Consider the following 19,151-nt stretch of genomic DNA (forward strand, 5'->3'; position numbering starts at 1 on the left):
GATGAAATATGAAATAATTGAGATAAACCTGAACTAAGGTAAAAATCACTTATGAAAATACACTATTTCTATAAAAAATACAATTTTTACTGTGTGCACTTTGGATTCATACAAAGCTGTTAGATTAAAGCATCCGTTGTAAAATACACTATAAACTCACACCTGTGATCTCATTACATTAGTATTACTGCAACACTGCGTCTGCGTGATGCATTGCTGAATAACTACATTGCCTGGTGGAAGAGCAATTTTTTTGTTATCAATAAATTATGACATTTTTGTTTATTTTATGTGTTTATTTTATGAAATAATGCCAAGTATATGTATGTTTTATATGTGCTCTGAGTTGTCTGACACAGCCCTCAGCACTTCTAATGTCACAGTAATTTAATCTTCTTGCGGCTTATTGCTTTATCATGTTACTGTGGCTATTACAGTCATTTGTAAATAGTAATGAGTTTGTTTGGTAAATATCCACACAGATCATATACATAAAGATATGATGAAGGTGACAGAATGAAAGGTAAAAGAAAGATGCAGAAGCAGAATATTATTCATACTTTACTTAGCATGATAAATATGAACTGTGTTCAGGACTCGTATTTCAGATCCGTTCAGAACAGTGACAGAATTACAGTCTGTGAATATCTGCTGAATAAAAACTGAATATGAATGAACAAAGGATAATGACTTAGGTCTGACTTAACTGAGTATATTTATGATGTGATTAAAATCTTGTGGATACACTGTCTTTTCATGACTTTTCATATTGAGTGGTGAAAGTTTAATGAGGTACTATACTAAAATTGCTAACTAAAACAACATGTAGTGATAACGAATAAACTCATAGGCTGTAACAATACTGTACATGTGCGATTTTAACACTTTTGCTTATTTTCAATTAGAACGCAATTAACACTTTACCTAATAAACATTTATAACATGATCAAATTCACTGCAGACCTTCCTTTCCCAAAAAAAAGGTGTCTTAATTTAGTTTTGCTTAAATCATACACAATGTTGTTTTAATTAATTTGCTTAAAAAACCCCTACATATTTACATTTACATTTACATTTATTCATTTATCAGACGCTTTTATCCAAATCGACTTACAGATGAGGACAGTGGAAGCAATCAAAAACAACAAAAAGAGCAATGATATATAAGTGCTATAACAAGTCTCAGTTAGCTTAACACAGTACACGTGGCATGGGATTTTAAGTAATATAATAAATAAAAAGAAAACAGATAGAATAAAAAGAAGAATAGAGCAATTATAGAGCAGAATAGTGTTAGAGGTCTTTACACACACACACACACACACACACACACACACACACACACACACACACACACACACACACACACACACACACACAGTTGCATAATAAATGAAAAGAAAATAGAATATAAAAAGATTAGAAAGGTAGTTAGATTTTTTATAGAATAGAATTAGAATTGTGAGTGTTAAAGTTAGAGGGTCAAATAAAGATGGAAGAGATGTGTTTTAAACCGATTCTTGAAGATGGCTAAGGACTCAGCTGTCCGGATTGAGTTGGGGAGGTCATTCCACCAGGAGGGAACATTTAATTTAAAAGTCTGTAAAAGTGACTTTGTGCTTCTTTGGGATGGCACAATCAAGCGACGTTCACTTGCAGAACGCAAGCTTCTAGAGGGCACATAAGTCTGAAGTAACAAATTTAGGTAAATGGGTGCAGAGCCAGTGGTAGTTTTGTAGGCAAACATCAATGCCTTGAATTTTATGTGAGCAGCAATTGGAAGCCAGTGCAAATTGATAAACAGAGGTGTGACGTGTATTCTTTTTGGCTCATTTAAAATTCTCTCTCTCTCTCTTTATATATATTCTCAACTGAAGTGCTGAAAATACTGTAGGATTCTAGTGGCACTTGCTGACTGTATGTCTGTGTTCATTCTAGGGTGAAAATCTAATGATAAGTTAAGCTTTAACGGCAGATATACAGCATTGCACTTTCCAGAAGCTGTAATGATAAAGCCACTATATGCCAACCTTTAATTAAAATATCTGGAACTTAATTCTTACACGACAAAGCTTTCCTTGTGGACATTTATAAATATCTGATTTATTCAATAATTTGATTTGACCCCACAATTTATTATTATTATTATTATTATTATAATTACTAATGTTAATATATATAATATATCCCTTTTTAATTTTTTTATTGCTGAAATACACTACTATTTTAAACTATACTATATATCACTTCAGTTTAAACGATACTATATAAACTATATATATATTATATATATATATATAAGATAAATCAGTGTCACAAATACATAGCTTGTGTTTGTAAATAGAAGAAATTGATGTTTACTCATTAAATGATCTGCGCAGCACTGCCATCTTCTGGACTCGAGCGATGAATCTTTAAAAGCCAATGATTTCAACAGGATGATTATACTGAGGGTATAAAAGTGAACACAAAATATCATAAGTAAATTATGATAAATATCATTATCAATTTAACGTAGCAGTTAGCAGTTCAGATAAGAACAGACTGCTAGAAAGAAAAGCTGTTCAAATGAACACGACTGAGTCACAATTAAAAGAAACAGTTTAATACTTTAAATAAGTATATAGTGAGATGAAACATTGGAATCAACATCTGACAGCTATAGCGCAAAGAACTTTGTTGGCTTTAAAAGTAATGTATTTCATTAAAATAAAACAGGCAGCTTAAGTGGAAAGACAAGCTACATTTTTAGAGTATAATTTGTTTTTCTAAACTCATTATAAAGGTGAATCTGAGGTAAAAAGATCTCACCCTGATACATTCAGTGAGGTTAATATATAAATGTTGTGAGAATCACTTGCTAAATATGGTTCAATAGTTGCTCATTAAACTGTAATTAAGTAGTTTCTATTTCAGGAGCTGAAGTGAACATGAGTAACAGTAGCTTCAGAACATAAACATGATTCCCATTTATCATCTTCAGCTGCGGGCTCCACTCCATCTACTGTATGATTGGCTTCTGGCTGACACATCCTTGATCTATATGAATTTGATGTGAAGACCATGCATAGCGCTGGCTGTATTGGGGTTGGTTCAAGGCTGAAATCAAGCCCAGTGACATTTGTTTGAGGCCTGAAGCTACTGAGACAGGGAGAAGACGTCACACCCACAGGGTGATGATGAAACAAACGGTTGGAAATGTCACGAAGAGCTGCACAGAACCACTGAGATGACAGCTACACTCGCCGTGCTCATCTCTTATGGGTCCAGTCAGGGTCACTGACCCGCTGTCACTAACAAAACCACATCCCATAATGATTTAGCCCAGATGACATCAGACCAACAATATAGCTTGACCAGTCTTTCTTGAGACTGAGACTATCAGTTAATATTAAATTAAAGAGGCGATTTACAATTCTGTTAATCAAATTAGAATTCTGTCTTATTACAAATACTTTCTAAATCCTATATCAACCATGACCACTTGAACAATAAAAGGAAAATCATGAAACAGCTTTTTTAATTCTTTCAAATAAATTAAAATTGCATAAATTATTCTTGAACTGACCAAAGTATTTAAAGGGAGAAGGTTACATTAAAAACATATTATAACATTAGATCTTACACTTTGAAGTTAAATCCACTATTATTTAATATACAGTCCATGCAATATTTAATGCAAGTACATCTGAAATATTAATAACTAAATATAGAAGAATGAAATAATACTTTAACTTTTCAAGGGAAAATAATAAAATCACAGTAATTAATTACCTAGTAGTGCATTACACCCAATGCTGCTATTAACTATTGCCAACACTGACTCGAACATAAATAAAAAAGGACACATTAGTAATCATTTTAGTTGAGCTACAGAAGTCTGCATTCAATGTGCATAAAATAAATGAATAACAAAGTTCTGCAGAACTATTTGGTTATGAAACCAAAGTTTACGCAGATAAAAAAAAACAATCACCCTAACAAGTACACAATGGCATTACAACTGGCCTCTAGTTGTTAATCACTGCAATAACTAGCGCATTTTCTCGATAAACATCCCACAGCTATGGGTTCATTAATCACGTTGAGAATTAAGGAGAGCTGAGAAAATGAAGACTAAAGGGCATTCGAAAGAAGCTGAGGCCCAGTAAATGCGTGAATAAGAGAAAAGGATCAAAGCAATATCCAAGTGCTTGAATGTCGCAGTGTTTGTTTAATTAGCAGGAAGAGGGGGCTGTAGCGATACTTGTACCCATTTCCAATTTACAAGCAGCAACAAAATCAAGCTTGTTCACATCACACCCAAGAGTAATGTAGGATGTTAACTGATTCACTAACTTCTGCTTTCAAAGAACACAGTATGGCCGCCTGTACAGAAATAATTGGCCTTTAATTGTAAATATCAACAGTTTGTTTATTTTGATGGAGAAATTGTATATTTAGTGATAGTTCAAGGATAGTCGCATGCAAGTAGATGAGAAATATCAAATGAGCTGAAATACTAATTGTAAACATCATGTTATGAAGCTGCTATGCATCAGAAGCCAAAATATACTGCAGTGAAACACTGCATATGAAATGTTTGCTTAAACTGGGGAGGAAGGTTATCTTTCAGCAGGCCACAGACCCTAAGCACAAAGAGGAATAAACACTAAAAGCCCAACAAGCCCAATCAGAGCTGTGATCTCAACCCAATTGAGAATTCAAGGCACCATTTAAAAAAGTGTGCTGCACAATCTTTGTCTGACTAAACCGAACAACCTTGAGCAAATCTTTACAGAATTTCAGGCCAGAATGACACTTGACTGGGGTGTGAATTTTGTAATTGATGTTATGGTGTTTAAAACAGAATTGAAGTTTTCTGAAAACAGTGCGGGAGGTGATTGCCCTTTTTAAAGACTGCAGCCACGATGCCAGTTTGTTGTAATGTAAATGGCTGCCAAGATGCTTTTATGCTGTTGTTAAGGTGTTCTGAGTGGTTTAGGTGTGTTGCTATGCATCTATGCAAGGGTGGTTGCTAAGTACTTGTGAGTAGGTAGTACTATGGACTGTTAGATTGAGCCTCCATGCCAGATATGTAAGATCCAGACGCCAAATCCTTTCAGAAAATATCAGTTTTGTGTGGTGTGTGAACTAGTCAGCAGGTTTCTAAAACCTGTCAACAGCAAACAGTTTTGTCTGGTACCTAAAACCATTGTTCTGGCTGATATTTGAGTAAAGCCAGAGACAAGCAGGAGACAAAGTGATGATGATAAAAAAGCTGATTGAAGTGCTGTTACCCAACTGCTCTACTACATCACAAAAATAACCTTGAATTTGCAATACTCCCTCTCACATCTCATTCAACAAGACATTTCATTAAACTTCACAATCAGACGATTAAACAATAATAGAAAAGCACCACAATCAAAGAAAAGGATAAGAAATATAAAATATGAAAACATAATAAAAATATGAATAAATTATTAAATTATAGAAATGCTAAACGATTAAATTATTAAATGGTAAACAATCCAATTCAAAATAAATGGCTTATAATTATACATGATTGTATGATGAAATAAAGGATTATAAATGAATAAAATGGTGTGTTATCGCTCTCTTAAAGCAAACTTACTCATTTGTGTCTGAGGATCCTTAGATCCTTCAGGCCCAAAAAATTAATAAATAATAATAATGAAAAACAGTAACAACACTGATACTTACTGTATGAGCATGTTTTTATCGTTTAAAGAATACTGTATAACATGTTTATGATATTTTATAAACATCATGTCTTGTCATTGACTAAAACTATAAAAATTGTTTTGTAAACCGAAATGAAGCTGGAATAAACTAAAATACAAATATATGACTTAAAAGATCTTACAGTAAACTGTTACCTAAACTAAAATAAGTTTAAGATAAACTATGAAAATTACTAAAAATAATAATAATAATAATAATAAAAAGAATAATAAAAAAAATCACAAAAGCTCATAAAATTTAAACTTAAAATAAAACTGCAAATATAAAGACAAAAGCAAAATATTCAAAATAGTAACAAATATGTTAATAGTATATAAATTATACTAAAATAACACTGCAGTATTAATAAAAAAAGGGAAGAGAATAAAAATAGAAATAGAATTAAAAATGAAATTCTGAAACTGTATTCCCTTCTTAGAAATGAAGTATGGTTTGTGGTCTAAATGTAAGGTTCAGTATATCAAACACAACACAGTATTCCTTCAATTAGCGATCACTGCTGATTTACAAACACCAGAGGAGGATCTTGTGAATATTTTGAGATTATTCTGTTAATATGGATATGGCAGGACTAAAGCCTCATTAGGCCTTTCAGCACAGGCTGTCAGGAGCGGCTACTGCATTTGCTCATCTTCAAATATCATATGCCAGCTGCAGACTACAGTAGCTGACCTTTCCCCCTTTCTCTAATACCCCGGAGCATCACCATTCTGACATTTCCAGTGTTCGAGAGGATGGAGGCGTGCATGCTGTCTTATTCCAATAGAGGCCTTTGTGATATTTAGACAGAGAATGAGAACGCCTTGATCTTTGACAGATGAATATGAGTACAGGGACCATTAAAGGTTTTAATACACTGCCAAGACCTCTCTAATTAAATCCATGTGTGTAAGAAAGCCGTGCTCCGTCTGCACGCTCAGGGTTTGGGACTTAGACAAGACTTTTGAAGAATACGTTCAACTTAGCTTCTTAAAAAGCTTTTTGGAACAAAACAAATTATTTCTGACTGTTTTGAAGAGTAATTTGAGATACAATAAACACAAATCAAAGTCATTTTACGTCCATAAACATGCCTGCCGTTCCTTTACTAAACACTTGATGGCAGTATAAGCAGGAGTGACTGTGTGATAACAGAAGTCCTGTTGCATCTTCATATGCTTGAGCATTTTGACTGCATCAGGTGCAACATGTTAACTCAAAGATTTACACAGCCATCGGAATTCAACATATTACTATTGCTCACCGACTTCAGTGTATACAGCCTATTACATATAGAAGTATTGCATTATGAGATAAAAACTGTAATGCAAACATTTTATCTTATTTAACGGTGGTCTTCATATTTGAAAACAAGGTAAAGTGGGAATTACAGACGTATAAACTCTGGCAGACCATAGGAATGAGAATATTAAAGATTAATAGCACTGTATTAGAGAGCAAAATTATGAAGTGTCTTGTTGAAGTTTATTTTACAAAATAATTCATCATATTTGAAGTTGAGCTTTTGTGCGTGGGTGTGACACAGTATGCTGCTTTTGTTTATTGAAGGTGTCATACTACCAACTTTGGTTAAAGCTATGTTTCTTTTATAAAATACACTCATATAGTTCCCTAGCAACAAGTGCTGATGGCAACCGCAGTGCAGTAAATATTTGAGTATATTTTCCCTCTCTCTTTGACTAAAAGACACTCACTTTCATGTTGCTATTCTGAATACAAATAATAGAGTCAATTTTATGCTGTGGCTGAAAACAATATATGGAGGAAAATTAAAAATGATACTATAAAAACATATTTTAATTGGATTTTTAATAGATTTTTTAAAAATAAGGCTGCATTTACAGTAAAACAATAATATAATGTATTATTATTACCATTTAAATATTTTTTTAAATAAAATTTTTTAAAATGTAATCTATTCATGTGATGGCAAAGCTGAATTTTCAGCACCAATTACTCCAGTCTTCAATGTCACATAATGATTCAATCAAAAATGTGATTTGCTGCTAAAGAAACTTTTTTTAAAGAAACCATCAGGGTTTTGAACTCTTCTGCTGCTTGGTATTTTTGTGGAAGCTGTGATATTTTATTTGAAATAGATAATTTAATCTGCAAAATTATAAATGTCTTCTCATTTCTGAATATAAATCTCCAGTATGGGCCAATAAATACCAAACACAATCCAATTAGAAGGCCTCAAATCATGTGGCCACACCTATTCAGATTTTTCAATTTGAAGCATAATTTGATTCTGAAAATGTTGCATACCTAAGGCACCATAATAAATCTTTTAGTGAATTTTTGGCTTTCTGGAAAGTATGTACATGTACTCAATACTTGGTAGAGGCTCCTTTTGCTTTAATTACTGCCTCAATTCAGCGTGGCATAGAGGTGATCAGTTTATGGCACTGCTGAGGTGGTATGGAAGCCCAGGTTTCTTTGACAGTGGCCTTCAGCTCATTTGCATTGTTTGGTCTCTTGTTTCTCATTTTCCTCTTGACAATAGCCCATAGATTCTCTCTGGGGTTCAGGTCTGGTGAGTTTGCTGGCCAATCAAGCACACAAACACCATGGTCATTTAATCAACTTTTGGTGCTTTTGGCAGTGTGGGCAAGTGCTAAATCCTGCTGGAAAATTAAATCAGCATCTTCAAAAAGCTGGTCAGCAGTAGGAAGCATGAAATGCTCCAAAATTTCTTGGTACACGGGTGCAGCGACTTTGGTTTTCAAAAAACACAATGGACCAACACCAGCAGATGACATTGCACCCCAAATCATCACAGACTGTGGAAACTTAACACTGGACTTCAAGAAACTTGGGCTATGAGCTTCTCCACCCTTCCTCCAGACTCTAGGACCTTGGTTTTCAAATGAAATACAAAACTTGCTCTCATCTAAAAAGAGGACTTTGGACCACTGGGCAACAGTCCAGTTATTCTTCTCTTTATAGCCCAGGTAAGATGCCTCTGACATTGTCTGTGATTCAGGAGTGGCTTAACAAGAGGAACACGACAACTGTAGCCAAATTCCATGACACGTCTGTATGCCTTGACTCAAGCCTCAGTCCATTCCTTGTGAAGTACACTCAAAATTTTTGAATCAATTTTGCTTGACAATCCTCATAAGGCTGTGGTTCTCTCGATTGGTTGTGCATCTTTTTCTTCCACACTTTTTCCTTTCACTCATCTTTCTGTTAACATGCTGGGATACAGCACTCTGTGAACAGCCAGCTTCTTTGGCAATGAATGTTTGTGGCTTACCCTCCTTGTGAAGGGTGTCAATGAGTGTCTTCTGGACAACTGTCAGATCAGCAGTCTTCCCCATGATTGTGTAGCCAAGTGAACCAAACTGAGAGACCATTCTGAAGGCTCAGGAAACCTTTGCAGGTGTTTTGAGTTGATTAGCTGATTGGCATGTCACCATATTCTAATTTTTTGAAATTTGAATCAGTAGGTTTTTGTTAAATGTGAGCCAAAATCATCACAATTAAAGGAACCAAAGACTTAAACTACTTCAGTCTGTGTGCACTGAATTTATTTAATACAAGAGTTTCACAATTTGAGTTGAATTACTGAAATAAATGAACATTTCCACAATTTAGTGAGATGTACCTGCATATGTGTATGCTTATTATGCACATCAATTTCATATACCAACAAAAAGTGGTGTCAACATAAATATACACTTACAACCACAGCATGGAATAAGAATGATCAAAACTGCACAGCATCACTGCACTGAGTAGGATATGTTAGTCCACCAAGGTTATTGACCGCTTCATGAGGTGTGTAGAAATGATGAAATAGTTAAGTAATGTAATGACGCACAGAATAAATAAGACACGGACTGTGTGAGATCAGCATGCCACGGTGAAATGAAACAGAAGATATGAATGAGCATTGGGCTGGACTTCCCACAATTACTCCCCCTGGGAGCTTCCAGTTCAAAACAGCCTGTTAATTTCAGAAGCATGCTAGATTTTATTCCCCAGCCTGACTGTTGGTCTTCCACAGCCCTCAGATCCAACAATTTGCTCAAATTTTAAGTTTTTACACCACAGAATCGATTCCCTCACTCAGGGAAATCCCTGCGTTCCTTCATTCAGAAGCATAAAGAGGACTGAACGGAAACAAATTACAGAGAAGGACATTAACTCTGAACACAACATGACAAGAAAATGTTAGAGACTCTCGCCTCCCAGCTCCCTTTCTCGCCCAAAGAGATTTAAATAATAAAAACCGTTGGCTTGTGAATAAACAGGATAATTATGGCCTGCAGTCTTCCTGTCGCTGGTCAGGCACAGCAGAGCAGAAAGAAACACGTTATTACCACTCAAAGCTTTTTTCCAAGGAATTAGGGAACATCAATGTTTCATGGAGTCGCAGCGTTTAGAAGGGCACTAGTGTTGAAAAATCAAGACATTATGACCAGATGTCTCTTTGTTGCATTTTCTTTCACTGTGAAAGTCATTGCATGTAAATGCGGTGTCTAAAAATCTCAAATAGACTGTAGAAATTTTCGCAAACAGTGTAAAGAGACATTATGCACTTGGTCAAATTGGATGTGAAACTGGCTCATATTTGTACAAGAAATGCACTTGAAGTTCATGTCAGCAAAATTAGAATAAAAGATAAAAGCATATATTGATACCATGAAATTAGAGCACTCATTGCACAGTGTGTTCAAATAGCCAAAAAAATAAATAAATAAATAAATTAATGTGGCTTGAACATCTGAAATGAATATTGCACCATGACAAGATGTGATTCTCTAGGGTTTCTCTTTTTAATAAATAAAAAAGTTTATATTCTCCATCTCCAGTAAGTCAATCCATTATTTGAAGAACATGCAAATCTATCAAAAAGAATTTGGAAAACGGTGACTGTTTACAAACAGGTTTCCTGAACATTCTTTCTGTTTTCCATTGGTTGGTCAAACTTAATGCCCAGTCGTATGCTATTGGTTGAACCATTGTTGAGATATTAAAACAAAGCTACATTTTGCAAGTTCCACCAAGGTACCATGTCCACAGCTTTCAAGGGATTCAACCTGCAAATGGCTTACTTACGGTTGTCTCTGCATATTAAAACTGAGATTGGAGAAAGACTTATATAACATTTAACAAATTAATTATTTCACCTTTATTATGGCTCATTACAAAAGTGGTTCTAACAATCAAATTTATTTGAGCTGAAATTGTTAATTAGCACTATATCAGCTTGAGCTTGATAATGAACATGATAATATTTGTCTCGGTATTACTATATTTTTTTCCCATGAGAATAAGATAATTAACTGTCAAAAAATGTACACGGACAGCTAATGAACCATTAAAAAAATAAATCATTTATACCTCTGACCATTAACCGCCACATTGATCTTACCTGAATAATGTATTAACAATGACCTCTGATTATTTCTGAGTGTAGAGTGAACGGCACTATGTGTTACAGGAACATAGCATATACAACAACACACACACACACACACACACACACACACACACACACACACACACACACACACACACACACACACACACACACACACACACACACACACACACACTCAGATCATTTTTCTAAACTCTTAACACAGACTTACACCTACAAAACACAATTGGCCAAATTGATCATTTTCTTCTCAAAAACACATTTTGTTAAATATATACTAACTCTCCATTTCAAAACAGAACACATGTTTCACACTGGAACATGGAAAAACACTGGAAATCTGACTCAAAATGAAATTATTCTTTCAAAGAATAACACTTGTTTTCACTTCACAAAGTATATGCAGTCAATCACAGTACACCAGGTTTCAAAATACTGGTTATTGTTATTAGAAAAACGGCATAGACTTTTATGTTTCAGGTAACATGCAATCCACCTTTTACACTAAATTTCTTGGTTGGGACCTGCATGTCCACATGTACAGTAATGTTCACATTCAAAAGCATTCTAGTAAAAAGCAAATCAGTTTTTTTTTCTTTATTGTTTACTGAAGGAGGTACAGTAGAAACACAGTATAATAGAACAGAAAAATTTTACAGTATTGCAATGCTTACAGTGAACAAAATACTTACAAAAACAAAATTTTCTTCTGAAAAGAAAAGAATAAACAGCCAAAAGCCCAGATAAAAAGGGGGGAACTAAAAATAGCACAAAATTAATTTATCTAATCCCTGCGATCTTCAGGGTTAGGCCACATGTTTTCGTCAACATCACATCAAATATTATCCAAGGCGATGCACCTGGGATAAAACCGCTTTGTATGTCGGATCCACCCTTGGCAATCTTGAACTGTGATGTCCCTACAGCCAGCATCCATGGCTTCAAGGAGGGACATCTGGTCATGTGGCTGATGGTCATAAACCTTCCACCTCCATGCAGAAAAGAACTCCTCTATGGGGTTGAGGAAAGGTGAATAGGGTGGAAGGAAGAGACTTACCAGTCTTGGGTGGACTTCAAACCATACTGTTATTGCTTGCGAATGATGGAAAGCAACATTGTCCCAGGTAACTACAAAAGTCCTCATGTTTTCACCCTCCTGATCCTGCTCTGGTACCAGGCGCTGGTGGAGATCATTGAGAAAGGCAAGGAGGCGCTCGGTATTATAGGGTCCAACCTGAAATCTCTGGAGTAATCCTGCATTTGCCATTGCTGCACACATGGTAATGTTTGCCCCTCTCTGTCCTGGCACATCAACTGTGGCCCTTTTTCCAATTATATTTCGTCCACGTCGATGCCTTTTGGACAGATTGAATCCTGCCTCATCTATGTAAATGAATTCATGAGGGGCCTGGTTGGCCTCCAATTCCATAATTCTCTGAAACAAGGTTTATGTATATCAAGTCATTACTGTATACCATACTGTACTGCAACCTATTACTGTGTAGGTTACCTACTTGCAATGTGCAAAGCTAATACAGTAATACTGGACATTGAATTGAATATACACTATACCTGGATATATTGTCGTCGTAGCTCCTTGACTCTCTTACTGTTCCTCTCAAAGGGAACAGTGTAGAGCTGCTTCATCCGCACTCTGTGTTTGGACAAAGTCCGTGTAATGGTTGTGAGGCTGATGCTTTCTATATTGCCAAATATCTCATGGTCCTCCACAATTCTAGTTTTAATTTCATGCAGTTTTATTGCATTATTTGCAACAACCATTTCCACAATGGCAAGCTCTTGATCATTATTGAGGAGCTTTCCTCTTCCCCCAGAGGGTGGAAGACGTTGCAGTCTTTAGAGGAAAAAAAAAATTCAACATATGCATTACTGTATGACCTTATTGACATGTCAAGTGAGAATAGAAACAGTCCATGTAAAATGCACTACTTACCTGTTGGTTTGTTGAAAGATGCGAATAATGGAGGCAACAGTTGACCGCCTCAAATTGGGTTGCACTCTTTCACCAGCCTCTCTTAGTGAGAGACCGTGGTTGATTACGTGGTCAATGATAGTGGCACGAATTTCATCACTGAGTACTGTTCTTGCAGCCCTTGGAATGCCACCACCACGCATCCTTACACCTCTACCTTGCCCTCTCCTTGGGCCTGCTCCTCTTCCTGCACCTGCTCCTCTTACTGCACCTGCACCTCCTTCTGCATCTCTCACTGGACCTGCACCTCTCATTGCTCCTCTCACTGCTCCTCTCACTGCACCTCCTTCTGCATCTCTCACTGGACCTGCACCTCTCATTGCTCCTCTCACTGCTCCTCTCACAGCACCTCCTTCTGCATCTCTCACTGCACCTGCACCTCTCATTGCTCCTCTCACTGCTCCTCTCACTGCACCTCCTTCTGCATCTCTCACTGCACCTGCACCTCTCATTGCTCCTCTCACTGCTCCTCTCACTGCACCTCCTTCTGCATCTCTCACTGCACCTGCACCTCTCATTGCTCCTCTCACTGCTCCTCTCACTGCACCTCCTTCTGCATCTCTCACTGCACCTGCACCTCTCATTGCTCCTCTCACTGCACCTCCTTCTGCATCTCTCACTGGACCTGCACCTCTCATTGCTCCTCTCACTGCTCCTCTCACTGCACCTCCTTCTGCATCTCTCACTGCACCTGCACCTCTCATTGCTCCTCTCACTGCTCCTCTCACTGCACCTCCTTCTGCATCTCTCACTGCACCTGCACCTCTCATTGCTCCTCTCACTGCTCCTCTCACTGCACCTCCTTCTGCATCTCTCACTGCACCTGCACCTCTCATTGCTCCTCTCACTGCTCCTCTCACTGCACCTCCTTCTGCATCTCTCACTGCACCTGCACCTCTCATTGCTCCTCTCACTGCACCTCCTTCTGCATCTCTCACTGCACCTGCACCTCTCATTGCTCCTCTCACTCCTCCTCTCACTGCACCTCCTTCTGCATCTCTCACTGCACCTGCACCTCTCATTGCTCCTCTCACTGCTCCTCTCACTGCACCTCCTTCTGCATCTCTCACTGCACCTGCACCTCTCATTGCTCCTCTCACTGCACCTCCTTCTGCATCTCTCACTGGACCTGCACCTCTCATTGCTCCTCTCACTGCTCCTCTCACTGCACCTCCTTCTGCATCTCTCACTGCACCTGCACCTCTCATTTCTCCTCTCACTGCACCTCTCACTGCACCTCCTTCTGCATCTCTCATGGGGCCTGCTCTTCTCCCTGGGCCCATTGCTCTTGCTCTTCCTCTTCCTCTTCCTTGTCCAGACATTACAGTGTTTGTCTTTTTCTGTTTCTGTTTCCAAAAACATCACTCCTCAAAGTCCTCCTTTTATAGTAATAGAAAAAAATAACCCCTGCCACTGAGTCTAAGCCAGACTGGAACCAGCTCTGGTTGTCCCAATTTACCCAACATAAATCAGCTGTATGTCAATTATTCAATTGTTTGTTTATTATCAGCTGAGATATATTGTTTTTGAACTGATATCATTGCAGAAGCAGAGGTTTTTTTATACTGTATCTAAGGTTTGGAATATTGTTTTTGCTATTGTGGGATGTTGTGTGTTAACATTAGTAAATACTACAAAAACAATCCATAATTTTGTTGGGAGGTATAGCTTGTCTGTTAAGAAAATGTAAGCATTTTGGAAATGTGTTCACTGACTGCATATTGTGTGAAAACGACATGAAATGTGTGAATGGTATGGCCACAAAAGACTGATGCTGTGCTAACTGTGTTTAGAGTTTTAGAAATGTGACAACTGTTTGGACTTTGTATTTTTATATATACAAATGTTATGAATGAATTCACACCACATTAAATATACAACCTGACTTGCTCATTTATTATCTGACATTTTAAAAGATTTATTGACCTTTGTCTGTGACATAATGTCCTGTTTTATGTATTTTATTTTCTGCTTGTTTGTTTGGACAACATGACTGTGATTTTTGTTTTTAAGTTTTTGAAAGTGGAATAAACAGTGAAGCAGTTTTATTACAAATATTATCAGTATAATATTATTTTCTAACAAATTATTATTATATTGAAATACACAATTATGTTATTTTCAAACCAGTTAAGTGTTAAATTATTTTAAATCATACTCTCTTTTTTCCCCTCTTCATTATGACATCAGGAGAGTTGTTTCATCCAGGCATTTTCAATTCATGCCTTTTAAAAAGTACAACCCGAATTCCGGAAAAGTTGGGACGTTTTTTAAATTTTAAAAAATGAAAACTAAAGGAATTTCAAATCACATGAGCCAATATTTTATTCACAATAGAACATAGATAACGTAGCAAATGTTTAAACTGAGAAATTTTACACTTTTATCCACTTAATTAGCTCATTTAAAATGTAATGCATGCTACAGGTCTCAAAAAAGTTGGCACGGGGGCAACAAATGGCTAAAAAAGCAAGCAGTTTTGAAAAGATTCAGCTGGGAGAACATCTAGTGATTAATTAAGTTAATTGATATCAGGTCTGTAACATGATTAGCTATAAAAGCTTTGTCTTAGAGAAGCAGAGTCTCTCAGAAGTAAAGATGGGCAGAGGCTCTCCAATCTGTGAAAGACTGCGTAAAAAAAATGTGGAAAACTTTAAAAACAATATCCCTCAACGTCAAATTGCGAAGGCTTTGCAAATCTCATCATCTACAGTGCATAACATCATCAAAAGATTCAGAGAAACTGGAGAAATCTCTGTGCGTAAGGGACAAGGCCGGAGACCTTTATTGGATGCCCGTGGTCTTCGGGCTCTCAGACGACACTGCATCACTCATCGGCATGATTGTGTCAATGACATTACTAAATGGGCCCAGGAATACTTTCAGAAACCACTGTCGGTAAACACAATCCGCTGTGCCATCAGCAGATGCCAACTAAAGCTCTATCATGCAAAAAGGAAGCCATATGTGAACATGGTCCAGAAGCGCCGTCGTGTCCTGTGGGCCAAGGCTCATTTAAAATGGACTATTTCAAAGTGGAATAGTGTTTTATGGTCAGACGAGTCCAAATTTGACATTCTTGTTGGAAATCACGGACGCCGTGTCCTCCGGGCTAAAGAGGAGGGAGACCTTCCAGCATGTTATCAGCGTTCAGTTCAAAAGCCAGCATCTCTGATGGTAAGGGGGTGCATAAGTGCATACGGTATGGGCAGCTTGCATGTTTTGGAAGGCTCTGTGAATGCTGAAAGGTATATAAAGGTTTTAGAGCAACATATGCTTCCCTCCAAACAATGTCTATTTCAGGGAAGGCCTTGTTTATTTCAGCAGGACAATGCAAAACCACATACTGCAGCTATAACAACAGCATGGCTTCGTCGTAGAAGAGTCCGGGTGCTAACCTGGCCTGCCTGCAGTCCAGATCTTTCACATATAGAGAACATTTGGCGCATCATTAAACGAAAAATACGTCAAAGACGACCACGAACTCTTCAGCAGCTGGAAATCTATATAAGGCAAGAATGGGATCAAATTCCAACAGCAAAACTCCAGCAACTCATAGCCTCAATGCCCAGACGTCTTCAAACTGTTTTGAAAAGAAAAGGAGATGCTACACCATGGTAAACATGCCCTGTCCCAACTATTTTGAGACCTGTAGCAGAAATCAAAATTGAAATGAGCTCATTTTGTGCATAAAATTGTAAACTTTCTCAGTTTAAACATTTGCTATGTTATCTATGTTCTATTGTGAATAAAATATTGGCTCATGTGATTTGAAAGTCTTTTAGTTTTCATTTTATTAAAATTTAAAAAACGTCCCAACTTTTCCGGAATTCGGGTTGTATGTAATTTAATTTTAATACCAAAATCAAAACATGCTCATCATAAAATAGGTGTTGTCAAACCATGGCATGAGTGAACTGCATTTGAAAGTATTTTTAGACAAAGAAAAAAAAGGAAGCATCATTTCATTTAGCATCATTTCATTGACCCCATTTCCTATTTGTAGAATCACAATTGTGCAACTTCTGGTTCAAAACCTTCAAAGAACATTGTATTGTTCCTGAATCAAAGCACTTTCTGTAAAACCTACTCTTCCATGAAGCAAAACAAGCACCAAACCACCCCCTCTGCTTAGTCTCTCCTGCTAAAAATCTCACATATTCCCCCGGGATCTGCCCGGGTCTCAAACGCACACTGATTCTGGCTTTACGCAGCAGGCTCTGCCTGTTCCTGCTCTAAATAGTTTAATCAGAAGCGGACGTGAGCAGCACTATGGAACCTGTCCGCTTGGGCCTCATGTCTCCATCCAGCAGATGAGGCTGCCAACGGCTGAGTGCAAAGAGGCAAATGGTGTACAAGCAGACAGATACGCTCTCCATCAGTGCCGGCACTCTGACGGCTGAGACAGTGTCATCGACTGCTACCTCTAGTCTTACTTTGTTACACCATCGTCCCTTATGGCAGCCAACATGCTCTGCCGTAGGACCTGCATTTATTCTCTTACACACCATTGTTTCCAAGACTCCTGAGAGTTTTAAGTAGGATTACGGGGGTTTTGTCCAGGTGGTAGTTAGCATTGCAGTGGAATTTGTTTGTTTGGAATTCCTGAAAGGCAGGAGGTTTAATTCAGGCTAAATTATTTTTGAGCGGCTCAATAAAGCTAAATATCTCATACATTTGCAGTGCCGTTGCAACCTATGGGCAAATGAGAAGTGCGCAGCCTCCATCGGGTCCTTCATATTTAGCTGGAAGCTTTGCAGAGAGATTGTGTTAGGGCCTTACTTTGAATTTAAATGAATATTGCATGCTCTTTTTCAAATGTCATCTTCCTTGCATGCCAGGTTTACACTTTCCATTGCACATTTAGCCAGGGGAATGCATAAGGACCTTTCAATCAAGGAAAGGCACCTTCTTCTAGACTTTGTATTAATTATGAAAATGCATTCAGGGCAAGGCCATCCAGATGTCTAGTGGCAATTGGAATTTAAAAGCTTTTTTTTTGGCTTGTCATTTTGGTCTCTAGAATCTGGGAAATCCCAGATGCATCACTGGGGATTGCAATCGCAGTCCAATTAGCATTTCCAGCAATTACAGCAAAAAAGGCCATGGTCATTTCAGATGCAAGAAACTTGCAGAGTTTCAGGGCACTTTAGACAGGACTGGGATGTGTGAGATTAAAGCCGAACATGGAGTAAAACAGAAGAAAGCTGAGCGGCCGATTTGAGAAGTGATGCTCAGAGACAGGACCACAAAGAAGGTCAGGGATGCAGACGTGTGATGAGAGACACTATAGCTCCTAAAATGACACTGAATTATAGAATTGCTCCGTAAAGATGGTCGTCAGAAGTGGGAAAAAAGTTTCCCTCAAACAACGTTCTGTTAATGTCAAATGAAGCCAGTTAAAGACAAAAGGCAATTTTTCTCATTCTATATACAATATCTATCTATCTATATATGCATATATATATATATATATATGGCGAGTGGGGCGGGGCCGAGGGACGTGGGAACAAGGAGGGAGGCCGGCAATGATTGGGAAATCAGTGACACCTGCGACCCACTGCCGGTCTCGAGTCCCACGTATGAGATGGAAGGATATAAAACTGGATCGACGACAGTGAAGGACGAGAGAGGACCAGGCCTGGGCTTTTAGTTGTGTTTTGATTTTGATTTTGTGCACATCAGTCGTCCATGAGGGGCTGGTGCGCTGTTTTGTGTTTATTTTTATTATTAAAGTTTCATGTTGATTGTCCGCCGGTTCCCGCCTCCTTCTTCCCGATGATTAGTAAGGTTGATTCATTACAGTGGTGCCGAAACCCGGGAGAAGGAGGGACGCGCTGCTGAAGATCCCTCGCTGCTGTGGTGAATCCGCGGTGCCACAGAGCAGGCGAGGAGGATGCCGTCATGGACGCTCGAGGCGGTGGACTGGAGCGAGTTGCCGGGGACGGGCGAGCTCGCTGCCGGGGGGGGGGGGAGTAGAGCGCAGTCTCGAGGGTACCCCCCGGCCTGCAAGGGGTG

Source organism: Carassius carassius, chromosome 49 (genome assembly GCF_963082965.1).
Source record: "Carassius carassius chromosome 49, fCarCar2.1, whole genome shotgun sequence".
Classification (NCBI taxonomy): Eukaryota; Metazoa; Chordata; class Actinopteri; order Cypriniformes; family Cyprinidae; genus Carassius; species Carassius carassius.